This window comes from Haemorhous mexicanus, chromosome 2, assembly GCF_027477595.1.
Source record: "Haemorhous mexicanus isolate bHaeMex1 chromosome 2, bHaeMex1.pri, whole genome shotgun sequence".
Taxonomy (NCBI): Eukaryota; Metazoa; Chordata; class Aves; order Passeriformes; family Fringillidae; genus Haemorhous; species Haemorhous mexicanus.
Window position 1 is genome coordinate 105,595,014 of NC_082342.1, and position 16,603 is coordinate 105,611,616.

The window sequence follows — 16,603 nt, forward strand, 5'->3', positions numbered from 1 at the left end:
TGTGCACAGTGTAGGACATTTGCATTTTGGTTAACCCTGAAGGAAATCCCGGGCAAGCCAGTGTGTCAAAAGATTGACATAGTTTGGATACATCACAAGTCTGTGGCTGAGGAATGAAGATCATGGCCCCACTACACTGCTGTGATCCATGAACCACCCATCTTTCCCTGCTGCAGCCCAGCCTTTCACCAGATGGGCTCTTCTGTTAGGCAGAGGATCCCCCAGTGTCAGCTCACCTTGTAACCCCATTTAGTGCTAGACCCATCTCAAGGGAAAAGTAAAATCACAGTAATTGTCACAGAAGACAGGAGTAATGTACTTTATTTATAGAACTGGGAATAAAACTACAAAATAATAAAAAGGAAAAAAAAAGGGAAAAAAAAGGAAATAAAGGAAGAAGAATATAAACTAATTATTAAAGCCAATTAAAATATTTCTCTGTCCTTGTCTGCTCTGTCAGGAGTTGTTTGCAGATGTTGCCATTACTGATAAATTCTCACGAGCAAAACTCATCAGAGAACGCTCTGATTTTGGAGATCCCACCTCTTCCTCTGCTCACAGTGTCCTGTTGAGATGTTTTCTTAAAAGAAAAAAATCTCTAAATATTTATGAACCTCCAAAATCTATTCCATCTCTCCAGTATTCCCCTTTTCAGCTATTATTGTGACAGTTTGCATCATGCCTCAGTTTCATTTCTTTCTTTTCCCCCTTGCCAGTCAGTGCAGACAGGTCCCTCAAGGCTTGGGTTTTTGTGTCACTAGTGCTGTACCTGCTGCCCAGAGCAGCTGGCTGGGTCCCAATTGCTGTTTAACTACTGAAGTAAATGCATCAAGGTAGGTAATTTCACTGAACTTTCATATTTCTGCTATGTGTTTCCACCACCAGTTCAGCCAGAGCTGTGATTTATCACAAAATTTCAAACATTTTATCTTTACTGTTCTTTCAAATCTAGTTGCACTACACTAACACCCAGATCAGCATGTTTCCTCCCCACTCAGATAACAACACCCAAAATGCTGCACAACAGAGACAGAAAGTAGAGCAGAGCCTGTTGCATTGGGCTGGGTGCAATCTGCCCTAGGCAAGCCCAGGACTCAGGCTGAGGCTGAACAGGCTCACAGCTGCGGAAAGAAGACTGGAAAAAAGAACAGGGCTCATGCACATGCCTTGCCAGGGATGCCTGCAGCCTGCAGACCCCCACCTGCCTGCTGCAAAATCCAAAGCTGAAAATTGGGAAATGTTAATCCCCATTTCCTGGTGTCCTGTGTGAAGTCTTGGCCCTGAGCACCCAGCGAGACAGAGGGAGGTCTCACTGCCCCTCCATGCCTAAGGAGAGAGCACTGTCACTGTGGTTCAACTCATTGTGGTTCAGCAGCCACCCAGGGATGCTCGTGCAGCCCAGCCATGCAACACTGCTGGATGTCCTTCCCTCCACACCAACTCACTGTGTGAAGACAAAACCCATCACTGGGTGCAAAACAAAGCACCTCAAAGGCCAGCCCTTTCTGCAGGGACTATGAGTTTATCTAAGTAGGGCACCTTCCCAGTAACTCTGTTCTTAAGTGCAATGGCAAAAGCCAGTATGAACATTAACAAACCAAATGGAATGGGAGGGCAGGCTTCCAAATAAAAAGAAAATCCACATTACAGGAGTGGACTGAGCAAAAGGACACAAAAGCCAGCAAGTCTAGAACAGATTTAAAATGTGGTATGAAACAGGTTCAAATTTTTGGGTGTAGTAAATAGGGTAGGAGAGGTAAAGGCTTGTCAGAGGAGTCCTGGTAAGTTATTTCCCATCTAATTATCTTGGCACCCTCCCAGGTGTTCACTTGCCTCTGCAGAGTCACAGGACTGTGGCTAGAAACAAGTTGCCTTCTCCATGGCAGCACAGCCACCCTGAGTGTCCATCAGCACTGCTGCCCATGTCCTCTGTCTGCTGACCCAGACCTCCACCAACTCTTCATGAGCTGCCAACACAGAACCTTTGTACCAGGTTCTTGAGCTGGAAATAAAGACTGAGCTGTGTTTTGGCTAGTGATGATGTTTTCCGCCCTATACAGCAGCACAGTAAGAGTAGAATGTTCACAAAGTGAAGTTCTCCACGGTCTACTTCATTGGTTTCAACAATGAACCTTGATCTCCCCCAGAAGACACGCTGAGTCCTCACAGTGCTGAATAAATTAGTATTTAGTCAACATTTCAGAAAAAGAGTTTTATGTATTTAAATTTAAAATTCATATGTATATGAAAGAAAAGGATGGAATGTCTATGGATCATGGAAAACACGGTCAGTTTTGTTTTCTGAGTATATGGGCCCTATGCTCAAGAAGTTTGCTATGTGTAAAGTTTTCAAAATCCCTTCTAACAGATATAAATAACCTGATTTTTAGTTCACAGTGTTCCAAGTTTTATCAGCAGAATACTACATCTCATGTACTCTTCCAAAGTCCAAACACAAACATAGGCTGAAAATAAACTCTGCTACTTTGCTATCTCTGCTTATGGGACGTCCTTGCCTGCTTTTTAAACTCAAGCTATTGCTGCATATTTATGGGTTTGAATACAAGCAGCATGAAAAGGAAGGCAAGGGAGTTTTCTAAGTACCTTCTGTAAAGACACTCTTAAACAAAACTCTGGGAAAGGCTGACCTTCTTGCAGGTTTGCCTTTTCATCTGTCACAGTTGCACAGCGACAATATTTTTCCAGGGTTTGAAAAGGAGATACTGGACAAAGGGAATTTGCTGTTGATGGGTTTACTTTCCTTCTGGGTGAAGTTATTCAACTGCTCTGTTATGTTTCATCTTGTTTCCTCTCCAAGTGTCAGGACTGCATCTAGAGAAAATGCTGCCAGGAGTGATGACAAAAAAGGCAGCACATAACCACTAAGAAAATTTGTGGAATCATTCCCATATTAACTTTCAAATCTGAAGATGAGTCTTAATGTAAAATGACTGGACTTCTTTCAAAACAGGAACTGGCTGCCCAGGGAAGTGGTCATCCCTGGAGGTATTTAAAAGATGTATGGATGTGGTGCTGAGGGACATGGTTTAGTGGTGGATTTGGCAGTGCTGGGTTAATGGTTAGACAAGAGTCTTTTCCAGCCAAGAGGTCTACGAGCCTATGTGCTGTGCAGGACTGCAAAGGTGAGTGCTCCCAAGGAGGGCTGCTGTGGGCCCCTGAGCACTTTGAGCAGAGCTGTTGTGAAAGGAGACCAGCCTCTGAGGTAAGGACACTCTGAGCAGTGGTGTAACCAGCCCAGCTGAGCCCTTGTCTCTGCAGCAGTGCAGGCTGTCCCAGTACTCTTTCCCCTCTGAACCAGGAAGGTTTTCCCAGTTTGCAGCTACCATTAGCTACCCGGACCACAGGCACAATATGTGCTGGGGGCTGCTTCCCTGCCAAGACTGCTCTGGAGGGACTGAGGCATTTTCCCAAAAGAGTTCAGTGTGAGAAGCCACAGTGCCTTCATCAAGCTGCAGCTGTCCCCATAGGTCTCCCCACCAAACCAGCACAACCCTTGCTGGTGGTCCTTGACCTGCTCCCCCAAACCACACAGTCGCAGATCCTCCATTAGAGAAGCAAGGGGGAGTTGCCCTGCTTGCAGCTTTGAGCTAAAGGTGGCACAGATTTCCAGGCTTTCTCCTCCATGCTTCCCACTTTGGGCTAAATTTCCTGTTTCTCACTCCTCAGTCTCTGTTCCCCTGAAGCAGCCCATTTTCCCAGGCAGTGGCTGGGCGAGCTGGCAAAGACAGCCCTGTGCTTGCTCTCATGCTGAGGTCCACAGGCAATCAATCACTGGAGTGTCTGTTTGTTGCTGGCAGACGGATAAGTGCCTCCTCTTCTCTGTTTTCAAATTATTCAAGCAACAAAAACAGATACACAAAGCCAATCTCTGAATGCTACCTGAACAGCAGAGCCAGGGCCTCCAGAGAGTGGAAGAGCAGCCCCTGAGCTGGTGATGTGGGGAGAGATGGGCTTGGGGCAACCTCTCTGAAATGTGACACTGCACCAGCAGGGATGACCAGGGAGCCCCACTTGAGGCATCTGGGTCAGAAAATCACTTACCTGTTTTATAAAGTCTTGACCATAGGAAAGAGTCTTTACACATGACAAACCTGTGGGGAGAAAGAGAAGCAGCCTGTGGGGAAGGATTGTCCACAGCTCTGGCGTGTGGAGGGAGAGGAGGAGTGCAGGAGCAAGAAGATCCGAGAGCTGATGGGTTTGCTACCATACATTGCAGATATGAAAAATCTTACTGATAACAGCTATCATCTAGATAAAAGAGCCATGCTCTGGAAAAGTCTGAAGGCCTTTTGCTGGAAATAAGCTAAAAGGGGCCTAGGGAAGTTTTTCTGTACTTTATTAAATTCTGTATGCTTTATTCTAGTTTTTGTTGAACTTCATGTTCCCTGTAGTTTTAAAACATAAGCTCCAGAATTGTATAGTTACAGTTTGCCTTTAGTCTAAAGAGAAAAATTGGTTCAAAAATTCTTTTCAAATATTCTAATTTTTTATGAAGATTATTGAGTAACATCCTGAAAAAATAATATGGAGAGAAATATCAATTGCATTAACATCAGATATGGATATTTTACAGGTGTGAAACCAAGTGGAATATCTCATATTATACAGGATTCCCAGGTCAAACAATCCATTGGAGGAAATGAAGAATTATTTTCTCTACCAAATGCTTTTTTATAAAATTTCTTTTGACAAATTAAAAGTAAGCATATTAATACATATAATTTGTTCTAAATAAACATAGAAATCTATTTATTTTCTACAACTTCAAGATATCATTCATTACTGTCAGGTCCTGCCACCTCATACCAATTAATTTATTAATTTTTAAGCAACCAAAGGGAATGGATTTAGATGATATTTTGATATATAATAGATGAGCTCTGTATTACAGATGCTTTTCAGTCAAATAGCTGGGCCAGCCTGACTGGAATGTTTTTTAGTGAAATATCACAAGAGCACGTGCTGGGCTATTGCCTGTCCACATTGGCCCTGAGGCAGCAGGTCAGGGCAGGAATGCCCAGAGCTGCCAGCATGCTTGGCTTCACATGAAGAGAGAAGTTCAGGGGCTTGTCTAGACATGGTTGCAGTCAAAAATTCTCCATCCTGAGTAGGAAGAGAGAACTGAGTGACCTGAGACATTTCCAACGCCACTGGCCAAAATTATAAAGGAAATTATTTTTCAACTGGCAAATCCTGTCTGAATATGTTTTTATGTAGCATGGCAGAGGAGGATGGCCTAGAACAAAAAATAAAGTGAAATTTCACAGAACCACTGACTCTTCTGAGTTAGAAGGGACCCCTAAAGGATCATCAAGCCCAAATCTGAAGTGAATGGCCCATGCAGGGATCAGCCACACAACCCAGTTGGTGTTATTAGCACCATGCTCTGACGGACTGTACTGCAAGACATCTTCTGTGGAAATCAAGGCCATGACTGTGGATTCAAATTTCCCAGAAGAGACCTTTAGATAGTACATTAGAAACATTTTCCTAACACCAGCAACCCCCTTTTCAATTTCTCTCCCAGTTCCTCTCCCAGGGAGACTGAAATTTAGCTACTACAGGGCAACACAGAAATTCTCCCTCACAAATCAGGGTTTTATTTATTTGTACTTTGGCACTATTGTCAGTAGTCATGCAGGGAAAAACACACATTTTCTTTTCCATGCACAGGGTGTGACATGGTCCTTTCCTGGAGAAACAGATTCAAGTTGAATCAGATGGGGTGAGGGAAAGTCAAGTAAGACACTCCACAACACTTGAAAGTTTTTCACTGCTCTTGGGTCAGGCAAAGAGATCATCAAGGGGATAAGAAAGCTCTGCCTTACCCCTCTTTTCTCAGTTTGGTCTGACTAGTGTAGTTTAAAGCAATTGTTCTGTATCAGCCAAGGGAAAATCCATCAAGGTCACAGGGAACTGGTGATTTCACAGTGCCATGGAATAGATCCATGTTCATGAAGCTTCAGTGGTCTCCACTTGGTCTTTCCAAGCAGTGTTTGCTCTCACCCTGGCCTCTGACAGACAAAGTTGGTAGAAAGCCTCCTGTCATTACCCATCTTTAAGATGATGTTACATTTTTCTCATTCCCACTGGCAGAATAAAATATCTGGGAATTGTTTGCACTAGTAGCAGCATGAAAAATGTGAATACATTTTTTCAAAAGCATAGGAACAAACTCCAACATTGGCTTGGCTTTGATTTGGTGGTAGGGGGTGCTGATGATCGTATCAATGAGAGCAGATGTTATCATCTGCAGAGAGATTTATTCTGAATAGTGAAAATATATTAAAATTATAGAATAGTGGGGAAGGAAGGAAGGAAGGAAGGAAGGAAGGAAGGAAGGAAGGAAGGAAGGAAGGAAGGAAGGAAGGAAGGAAGGAAGGAAGGAAGGAAGGAAGGAAGGAAGGAAGGAAGGAAGGAAGGAAGGAAGGAAGGAAGGAAGGAAGGAAGGAAGGAAGGAAGGAAGGAGAGAGATCAAGTTGGTCTAGCAGGACCTGCCTTTCCTGAAGCCAAGCTGGCTCAGCCTTATCCCTGGTTAGTGTGTGATGGCACTGAAGATGATCTGCTCCAGGTTCTTCCCCGTCAGTCTGAGTGGCCTCTCATTCCCTGGATCCTCCTTCTGGCCCTTCTTGTTGATGGGTGTCACATCTGCCAACCCCAGTCAACTGGCACCTCCCCAGCTAGCCAGGACTGCTGATATATGACTGAAAGTAGCTTGGTGAACTCTTCATGCACAGGGGACTCTGCTGGCTTTATACAAGATCAGGCCCTGGTACTGTAAATAGTGGAGCAAGAATCTCACTCCCCTTGTAGGAGAAGACAGGGACATGATTTTTCTTTCTGTGTGTTATCTGCCTCATTTGTAGATCCTATACATTCAATTCACTTGGAGCTATTTTATTCCAGCAGTGGGTGTCACACAACTTGCCTCACAGCTGTTGTCAATTAATAACAACGGGATATTATAGTGAAATGAACAGCCTATTAGTGCATATCCTGATTTATTTGCATGCCTCGCTCTTGAGAAAACCAACAGGCAGCTGCACTGTGACTTTGAACTGGTCCCTATTCATTTCCTACTGGGGTGTGCTTGGACATCAAAATGTATTATGCATGCACAGCAGCTCAAAGGAGCCTCGTTCTTGCTTCAAGCCTGTGGAAATAATACATTGGATCGGGTGGTTATACAAATAGTAGTAATTATGCAGAAATCAGCCCATGTTCCCTTGGTAATGGTACCTCATTAATTTCGCTGAAACCTCCCTAAATTATACCAATGAATTCTCCTGTTAGTTTGGGTTTGGAGTTTTTTCTGTTTGTTTGTTTTTTTCCCTTTCATAAGCAAATTGTGCCATAGAAAAGTAAGAAGGGAACATTTCTGCTGGGTTGAAATAGATAAATTTCCCATCAGATAAAACAGCGGTGGTGAGAATAGGAGTTGTGATGTCTAGTACACACTAAAACTGTGGATGATAACTGCTGTAGAGAAAGTATCACTTTGACAAAAAAAGTTCAAGAATAATGGCTTCCAGAAGTGGCAGAGCCCAGTTTCCAATGGATTTCTGTAGGCATTTGAATTGCATGAAGGTTGCAGCATGAACTCACCATGTCAGTAAACATAACAGAACACAGCAGGGAGAAAGTAATAATATTAATTTTGACAAAAACTTCTTTTAGCCAGTTGGGTTTTTTTTTTATTAGTAGTAGTTAATACCAGATAATTTCCTTAGGAGACAATCTTTGACAGAGGAGAGGACTCTTCACTTCACCCTCTGCATTTAGCAGCTGAAAATCAGCCATGAAACACAACTCACAAGAGGCCTTGAAGACAGAGCATCCATTGGCTCTTCACATGGATCCTCTGGCAAATGGTACAGTCTGAGCTCTAGTTGAGTAAGAAAATAAGTGGAAATGCAGTGTCTTTGAGACCTTCAGAAGTCTGACAAATCTGTTTAAAACTAAACAGCAAGTTTGAAAATTATTGATAAGGGAGCTGATGATTGACATATCCCTGCAGTAAAAGAGTTTGAGCTTAGTTTCTTCAGGAACCAGGCTAATTAAAAGATACATTTTATTATTGTCAGCTTTCACATCAAGTTTTCTTCACATTTTGTCACCCTGTCCTGTTGATGGAGGGGGTTGGTGGGTACCTGGCAGCTAGCCAAGGTAAGCCCAACACATTCACTCTTATGTTTACTCTTTTTCAAAATTCCTTCTCTAACTATTTACTCTGATAGTCTCCATATCTGATACCTCTTATTTTCTCTCTCTCCTGCTGCAGTGTTTCTTATGTAAATACATGATCAGCCATGTTTTTATTAAGCTTTTGGTTTTTATTTGCTTATTTTTAATTCACCAGCTGTACTTAATAATTTTATTTTGCTTCGCCTTTCAAAGTCCATATTCAGTCTTTACAAGTGCAACACAATATTAATTTAATTCTTGAGATACACATAGTACTTCCAACAAATGTAACAATAGTCTTTCCTCTAACAAGCTTACAGCTCACATGATAGATGATAGAAGAAGCCTGAGCTGGGGGCAATCACAGAATGATAAGACTTTCCCTGTACACTTGAGAATGAATTGACCACAGGATGTACATAGATCATCACATCCTTGATGGCATGTAACCATGTAATCAGTGTCTGATAATGGCTTCAAGACATCAAAGCAATGAGGTTTTAGAACAACCTTCTTGTTAGACTTGTGGGAACAACAAAATAAGTCATCCTTAAGCTGGAGCTTGGTGTGTTCCTGAAAATGACTGCGAGATGATGCTGCCTGCAGCAATGGGAGAGTGGATGTTTTTTTCTTAATTTTACTTTTTCCCACAGTATTTTTTGTATTTGCTTGTTGTGAGCAGGGAGGGAAAGGGGCTTTTCACAGTGTAAGCTTACAGAAGGTGAATGTCAAAGCTGCATGCATAAGGGACAGCAGCCAAGCACAACATCCTGGGAACAGATGAAAAAGTGCCAGCACAAGATCTAGCAAGAAAGCAGGGTCATTAAATGCCTTTCCACTACCTTGCCCCTTTCCACCACCTGCCCACGTGGTAGCTCCCATCCATGCCTAAGAGGTGAAAGTATTTGGTTACTGCACAAGAGATGGACATTGTGCATGAGACTGATCCCAGTCAGTCACAGACTAACCCAGTGACAGCTGTCAATCTGCCTGCAGAGCAGACAGCACCTGGCACTGCTAACTTGCCAAACCACATTAAAATAAACCATAAACTATTTTCCAAATGAGCAGTTGTTCTAGCTTTTAGAAAGCAAATAAAAGCAGGGAGGAGAAGGAAGGTGGTCTGCCGGTCAGAAAGAGAAACAGGGACACATGGCCAGAAGATGATCTCACAATTGACTGTGATCTGCTCTTGAAAAATAGTTTCTACTCCATCTGCACCAGTATATTTGATGATAACTGGTACTCCTGGAAGAGTGGCTAGACATCCTAAGACAAAATTAAAGGGTTTATTTGATTATATGGGGATAAAGCATTTGTGCAGGCAAAGCATAATTAAATACCATGCTCTCTTCAGCCCTCGGAATGTTGCTGCGAGGTTAAGGTATTGTCTTTTTGCCTCCCTTGTGCACTGATTGCATATTGCCTACACACATGCTCACACACACACACACACACACACACACACAGAGTCTGTCAGCTTGCTGGATTTGCCACTTCTCCTAATTTGAAATAGTCTTTCCTTACTGGAAAAAATACTTTTGTACCAATGCTGATAGCTTCCCAAATACTGCTAGTATTCAGGGAACAATGACAGGGAATGGTTTATTCATCCTGTGTGTTTCTGTCACTGATCACACCTAGAGACTGAATCCTGCTTGAAATACAGACATGCTTCCTGACTGTCTGCCTAGAAAAACAGATATCTGAATGACAAAGGCTGAAAGGGAACTGTGGTATAACTGTTGTCTTTACAATTTTTATTGGATTTTAAGTAGGAAAAATATTTCTGCAGTGCTATATGGCAGGGAAGTCAAGGAGTTTCTGCCCAGCACCTGCTTGATGGCTTTGGAGCCCCAGATCCCAGGAACCAGACTGTATGGAGTCTGCTTTCTCCCTGTGTTCTGCCATATCTGACCTAACACAACTGAATGTTTCATCATCTGTCACTGCACAGAAGCCAGGCAACATTGTTTTGATGGAGTTTTTAAAGCACATCTAAGAGCTTTGGCACATAATTATTTCTACAAAAGCTTTCCTCAGCTTCTCCATTCTGTGCCTACTTCACTGTCCTTTTCAAGTTGCCTTTTGCAGCACGGCTGCTGAAACTTTGACACGGGAGAAGGCACCTGCTGTTTCTGCAATCGCTGTCTACCACCCCAGCCATGCCTATCCAGGGAAGCTTGTCAGCTTGTTATATTGTCCAGTGGGGGGCAAGGATGGCCTTTGGTGAGCACCCAGCATGCAGGGATCTTTCTCTAAGCAAGCACTTCTGAGCACAACAGCAACACAAACATATTGACAAAACAGTATTTGAAATAGAAACAGGATTCTGCCACAAACACTCTCAAGAGCTGCTTTCCCCTCTCTGTTGTGAGGAGTTTGATCTCTCTGTGCACCACTTCCACAGCACACTCAGGGGTTCTGAGTAATTTTAAGAGTTTCAAGTGCATTCCTCCTATGTTTTGAATGCAGACCTAATAGTAACATCTCCTCCTTGATTTTCTTGAAGAGTTTTGTTAATGCATTTCATGGTGATTTGACTTGCTCTCTACTCCATATTTTTAGGTGGTTTTCTGGCAATAAAGACATATTTTCCCTCATGAGAGAGTGAGGAGTGTTTATTCCTCAGCTCTTTAGATCTGCTTCACCTTACTCCTTCTCTTTCAGGATAAGCCATTGATATCAGGGTAGGGGAAATACAGTACATTAAACTTTCTGAAACAAGGCAGAAGCAAAAAAATCTGGGGTATGCTGGTTCTAGCATGGGGTGGCACAAAACTGGTGCCACATCTTGGTGATGGAAAGAAGGATTCAGCAGTCATCACAGCTGAGGCCCTCAGAGACACTTCTCCTTCAAATCTGGAGTTGGCACCCACAGCCTGTTCCCCAGAAAATCACCAGCGGTGAAACACACGACAAACTATAGCATATGTCTCTAAATTCTTGAGAAAAAGTACTCAAAATCCCTTATGGAGGGATACAACAATCCAAACTCCCTGAAGGGATGGAGAAATGGGGTAAAATGCAACATGGATGAGGAAGCAAGAGAACCAGATGGGACATCCCCTGCCAGCAAGGTGTGTGCTCAGTGAAAGGGTCTCCAGAACAATGACCTGGCATCAAACATCACCTTGCTGTTGACCAGATATTTTGGCAGTCAATTTGGTGGGGAGGTTTTGTCCTGAAAACTGTTTCCTCATTGCTTCATGTCTGGAATAAAAGCAGGGAGCCTGAGGGAAATTTCATCCTCGTAGGTTCAAAAGCCTTCACATAAAGCATGACTGGAGGTGCCATCAAAGAAAGTTCTTCTTGCCCAGCCTCTGTTTGGTGATCCAGCTTCCCTCTTGCACTCCAGATTCCACTTCATTTCAGTCACCTGGAACAGGTAATGCATTATTCCTTCATGTCCATATACAGATAATGGCCCAGAAGTCTCAAAAATAATGTTGGTTTCAGATTAAGCCAAGCTTAGCTTTTGTCCTGAGCATGGACTTCAGACCAACCCAAGTTACAGGTAAGCTCTTTGGGAGGCTGGTTCTGAACTTTCCAATAAGCAAAAGGCCTCTTTGGATACAGACCCGTGCCAGTGTGTCTGCCTTGATTTGAAAGAAAAAGATTGCTAAGCTCTTGAATCTAAAACATATTTTTTGCTTCTTAAACTTAAAAACAAAAGAAAAAAGGTATGTTGATAGCTGCTGTTAGGCAAGAAGAGATAAAAATGTGCTAAAATAGAGTTTCTTTAGCAGTCTGCCAGAGCCTTCAAATTTTTTTCACCTAGTAAGAATTTGGGATAGTAGCAAAGACTGATTCAATCCAGGCAATGAAGGAATTTTTATAATGTTTTGCCACTTTTTGAAGTATCTTAAGCCATATGTAATTCACCGTAGTTCTAACATCTGTCATTTCCTTGGGAATACTTCACTTGTCAGAAATTAAAATGCATTACCACTAATGAGATATTCTGATTTCAGATTGTCATTTCCGATTCTAAATATAAAAGTAATTACCAGCACATATGACCCCCCACAACTGAACAATTTTATCATCATTCTCAGAAGCAGCAACAGTACTTTTGCTTTTTCTTGTAAAAGAAAAGCCTTTACCATAATGACACCCTTATAGTCAAGTGGAAGACATTGCATAGACACAAAGGAATGAAATAATTGCATCAGTGATTTCACTATATTTTCTACATAAAAGAGAAAAAAAATACAAAAGGACAGTTATTTTAGTTCTTATGTACAGTCATATAAGACAGCTTTTGGGTTTGTTTCCAAATGCATGGAAAAAGTACCTGAAAGAAGAGTCTCTGAAAACTGAGTCTCAGTTTAGTCTCTGAAAACTGCAGCAACAGCAGGCAATGTATGTGCTATTTGTAAATCTCAATAAATGAAGTGTTGTTTCTTTTCATCATACCAATATCTCAATTTGCAAACAACACAGCTATCCATGAGAGAACTTTTAAAACACAAGCAGCAGATTCATGAACAAGCTGGATTTCAGGGATAAATTTTGCCATATGCAAACCTCATATCCATCTCCTGCAGTGCTTGTCCTTTTTTAGCAGACCCCTTGCAGTAGGCAGAAGTTCCTGTTGGAATCATCATCCATCTTACTGTTTGGCCCTCTCAACCCTGGATACTCTATATTGGATATCCTGCATTTGATATAGAGTATAAGATGTCTCAGAAGGGAGTCAACCAATAAGCAGACTTTTAAAGACTCTTCCTTTATCTAGCACATGTAGTTGGAATTATCTAAATAATTGCTGCATTTAAACAGCCTGTTCCCATTCTGTAATTTAATGCCTCTGCACATGTCTATACATTATTACACTCCTCTGCACAGCCCCTTCAGTGTTTTACAAGTAGTTTTTAGATGAGTATTAGGAAGTGTATTGATAATGGTGACTAAATAAGTAAGAATATTTCTTCACTACTTACTACTTGGTACTGAGAAACTGTATTTTGAACAAACTGCTCAGGTTTATACTCATAGGAAAATATTTCAGAATAAAGCAGACTACTGGATATCTGGTTACATCAATATTCAGACAGACACTAACTATGTCCCCTTTTCCCATTTCATGTCCATTTGAAAGACAAAGGGATTTGGGTGGATTTTTGCCCAAATTCTTCTCCTTTTCCTGAGGATAAGACCATGTGAGGAGATTAAGAGAGAAAGGATTTTCTTGGGTCATCAGATCTAGCTTTCTGTTATCCCTATTAGCCATGTCACACACATTTTTCCATACAGAGACAAGTATCTAAGTTTATTTTTCACTTATATCAGTGATTATCTACTGGTTAGGAACACTGGGCTCATTTCCACTGGGAAATTATTCTTGTCCTTGTTTATTTCCAGTTCTTGTATCAGCATTTAGGTCGGTTAAATGCAGTGAGGTCCTTTGGTTAGCTGCCAGAAAATGGGCTTTCCTTTCTTCTGATTCTCCTCTCCTTCTTAGCCCTTGTTCTTCAGAAAGAACAGATCATCACAACCATGTGCTGTGTTTTGGGTGGGACCTTATCAGTGGTTCTCAGAGGGTAAATAAGACTTTTCCAGTGTCTGCTTGATCCAGCCACAGGCCCCGTGTTGGCCTTCCCACAGTTCCATCTCAACCTGCTCACCCTGCAGCTGCCTAGAATAACAAGGTCTTGTTCCTTCTTCCTTTGTTTCCAGCTGATGAGCTCCAGCCCACAGCAGGAATTTTAGCTACTTAGCGACCTTGTAATTTTGACTTCTATAATGTCATTATTTCTTTATTACGTCAAGGTTTGAAGTAATCCTTTTGTTCCTGTAGTGTTCCTCCCTCCCAGCTGTCACCACCAAGAACTCATCAGCATGTTTCTACTTTTTCTGCCAAACTCCTAGATATTTCTGAGTCCCCATATCCAGTACCCAAGGAATTCAGTTCTTCTTTTTTCTACTACTGATTAATTCCCCTCGCCCTTTGCATTTTGTTTATCAGACATTTTCTTAGATATCATATACAAATTAACACACAAAACTGCACCCTTATTAATAATTTCCAGTGAGGAAATGTTTAACCTAAGTCCAGGCAGATTGAAGCTATTTCACTCCCCTTTTATCAAAATTTAATTGAATCATGAGGGAAAAGTATTAAGTTAGACTGACAAAATCTACTGTCAGGAGATGGCAAATCTACATTGTGTTTTATACCATTCCCCATCTAGTTCCTTGCCTTTAATTATGCTTTTAGAATTATGAGATGAATATTGCCTAAGTTTCTAGCTTGAGTGCATTCAGCATTTTGAATTCAAATTTGTTTATGGGAATGGACATTTTTTATCATCAAGTTAAGAATTACTGGGCTCACTTGAAAGCACAATAATGCTTAATTATTTGTGTGGTTTTCTGTGATGTAATATATCTATTTGAGCACCTATTCTGCTGAATAAACTTCTTATTTGATTTAAAGTACATTGTGAAGTCTAAGTGAGTGCCATTTTTCCACTGTCATAGCCTTCTTGATTTTCAATTTGTCTTTTTTTGTTGTTGATCTGCTCTTTCATTTTTATCTGATCAGTCTAAAGAATGCCTGCTTCTCTATACAGAGAAAATTCAGGAAAATTGTGCCTCACTGTTTTTTCAATGGTTCTTCTTTCTGCATTTGAGAAGGCAGTTTCCTCATTCATATTGCAATTCTTGAAATGTTTTTAACTTGAAGAAGTACTCAAATATTAATCTACTCAAATGCATTCACACAAGCAAGCACGGATATTAACACAAGGGGAAAAAAACCAGCCAAAGATGTATGTGAATTAATTGTGAATCACACAGTACAATAGCACATTTGTTTTTTTAAAACTAGCACAAAAAGCCTTTCTCACTGCCATCCTTACAAGTGTCTCCATAATCACCTGGAGCATTTAGCTTCACACTTTGGAGAAGTGGAGGATTTGACCCAGTTGCTAGATTTAAGGGAAACAAGATATACAAAGGAAGAAGCTGGAGGTTTCCAAGACAAGATGTTGCCAGGGTGACAGGAATTTGCTCATGCAATCCTCTCCATCACACTTGAACTATTCCAGAGCTGCTTCATGTGCCTGCACACAGAAGTAAGTGCATACACCCAGGTCTTGAGAATGTTATTTCCAGACAAGGAGAAACACAAGATGCTGTGTTCAACAGTGTTTTCAGCTCATTTTGTTCCTTATTCCTTATCAAACCAAATATTCTATGGAAAAAAAAAAAAAAAAGAAGAATGAGGTGATCTTGGTTTGAGAGAGCTCTTCAGGTGGTCAAGGTTTTTTGTTACTATTTCCAGAATGACATCATTTGAGCAGAGACTTAATATTTCATACTGGACTTCATAGTACTGAAGAGCTGTAGAAAAGTAAACATACTTTTTAAGTGTGTATTCATTCATATTTCACCTTATCAGTATCCAATCAGAATAAAATATTTGTTATAAAAGACTACATGGTAAAACTCCTTAAGAGTAAGACAAATGTTAAGATTTGAACAATGTGGAGCTTCCCTGGCCCTGCCTGGACTCATACCACAGGTCCCTGTCTCCTGTGGGACACTCAGCATCCTGGGCATTGTCACGTCCCAGTCCTGACTGCCCCTGTGTCTTGTGTGAACCTCAAAGTCACATTGCAGCAGTTCCTCTGCTGCTGCCAGGTGGATTCTAGATGTGACTCACTACCTTGCTTCCTCTGGGACTGTTGGTGGATCCTGCCATGGTCACCAACCCACCCCTGCTCAGAGCCTGTGGGACAGTGCCCAATGCAGGGGGCAAACTAAACCCGAGCTCCAAAGGCACCAAGGGATGGCAATTCTGTGCAAAGAAAGCTCAAGCCCTGTGGGAGCTGTGATGAGAATGAGTCTTCTTCTCTCTTTCATTCCTCTGGACAGCTCTGATTTTCCAGGCTGGGGATCAGTCCAACTCAGCCCAATCTGTCGGGAGCCTGACACAGGTTTTCTGTTGGTCTGTCCTTTGAGCAGGAAGAATTATGGTGGCATACACCTTGCAAGCCTTGCAAGCCAGTGGAGAGGTTTATTCTGCCTGGGAAGGTGCTTCTCTTGTCATATTACAACCACCACACCATAGCAGCTACCAGTCATGCTTCTGAGCTGCCCTGGGCATCCACAGGGCCCGGGAGAAGCCAGCAGCATGTGAAGCTTGATTTCATCTCAGAAACACCCAGGGAGGTCTCTGCATTCTGATTGCTACAGACATTAGCACACCACAGGGTGTAAGAAACTAACCCCAGTTTCCATAGGTGCCCCATAAAGCATCCCTTTCCTCAGACTGTTCTTCTAGTTCCAGTCTTTGCTTTGTTTTTCATGGCCAGTCATTAATTACCCCATTGGGTGGTGCAGAAAGCAGTGAGGATGGGGTGCTTTTGGCATCAAGCAACTTTTAAAA

General features: G+C 41.9%; 1 protein-coding gene across 2 annotated transcripts in view; it reads right to left on the reverse strand.

Moving 5' to 3' along the window:
- Window positions 1-9,948: 9,948 nt before the first annotated feature.
- Window positions 9,949-16,603, reverse strand: part of CTPS2 (CTP synthase 2) — an 81,647-nt gene continuing 74,992 nt past the window's right edge. For both annotated transcript variants that reach the window (XR_009485479.1, XM_059839820.1), the window contains one exon: window positions 9,949-11,584. The gene's annotated coding sequence lies outside the window, so the exon portion shown is untranslated. The remainder of the gene's footprint in view (window positions 11,585-16,603) is intronic.